Source organism: Trichechus manatus, unplaced genomic scaffold (genome assembly GCF_000243295.1).
Source record: "Trichechus manatus latirostris isolate Lorelei unplaced genomic scaffold, TriManLat1.0 scaffold00006, whole genome shotgun sequence".
Taxonomy (NCBI): Eukaryota; Metazoa; Chordata; class Mammalia; order Sirenia; family Trichechidae; genus Trichechus; species Trichechus manatus.
This window is the reverse complement of record NW_004443942.1, coordinates 10,849,968-10,851,303: the sequence shown is the minus strand read 5'-3', so window position 1 is coordinate 10,851,303 and position 1,336 is coordinate 10,849,968.

Sequence of the window (1,336 nt, the reverse complement as noted above, 5' to 3'; positions counted from 1 at the left end):
GCAGGTAGGCAGGATGCAGTGGGGAGATTGTTATGTGTGGAGCTAAGATGGATATGGGAGAGAGGAGAGAGGAACAGAAGCCAAAAACATACAAACAAACAAAAAAGAATGCTAGTGGAGCTTGCCGTTGGAATGGAGAGATGAGAGACTATGAAATCGAGAGAAACAGAAAGGGGAAGAGGAAGAAAAGAAAAGAATGAATAAATAAAAATCAGAAAGGTTAAAGAACTGCAAAGGTCCCAGGGATCCCACGGGTGCACCTATGGGGTCTGGGGAAGTCGCTCTCAGGTGTTGCAATACAGCCTAGCTAGAAGAAGTAGAGGTATACAACGCCTGGTATTCAGGGATCAGAAAGAGAAGAAAGATATAGAGGGACGAGAAACTGAGCAATGAAGAAAGACAAAAAGGGTAAAAGAGGGAAAAGAAAAGAAAACAACAACAACAACAACAAAAGAACAAGAAAGGCCCCCAAAAAAAACAGAAAAAAAAAAACCAACAAAAAAAGAAATGCTCTCAGGGATCCCTCTGCACGTCTGTGGAAGCTGCCGGGGAGTTCCTTGCCACGCAGCTCCGCCTGGCCAGAAAGGGCTCCCAACTCAAGAAAAGGAAAAGAAAACAAACAAACAATTCAAAACGAACAAACGAACAAAAACCCCGGGATCCCACCAGCGTGGCAATCCAGACCGGGAAGCAGCTCCACACTCGAATGCAGTTCCGCAGCCCCTCAGGAAGAAGCAAAGATGGCGCACGGAGCCAGGCACTCGAGCGAAAGGAGGGGGAGGCAGCGAGAGGCAAGGAAGAAATCAAAAGAAGCAGGAAAAAAAAAAAAAGCAACATCAGCAGCCAACAAATGGCCCTGAGAGAGCCAGCCAGTGTGGGCTGGTGTTTCTGGACAAGAGACTGTGTCCGCGGGAAGCAGAGGAGGCCGAGTGTGGGTGATGAAGGGTAGACAGTGAGAAAGCATATATCACAAATTGCCGGCACTCTGCAGCCCCTCAGGAAGAAACAAAGATGGCGCACGGAGCCAGGCACTCGAGTGAAAGGGGGAGGTGGCGAGAGGCAAGTGAGAAATCAAAAGAAGCAGAAAAAAAAAAAAAGCAACACTAGCAGCCAACAAACGGCTCTCAGAGAGCCAGCTAATGCGGGCTGGTGTTTCTAGATAAGAGACTGTGTCTGCAGTAAGCGGAGGGTGCCAAGTATGGGTGAAGAAGGGTAGAGAGTGGGAAAGCGTATATCACAAATTGCCAGTGCTCTGCAGCCCCTCAGGAAGAAGCAAAGATGGCGCACGGAGCCAGGCACTCGAGCGAAAGGAGGGGGAGATGGCCAGAGGCAAGGA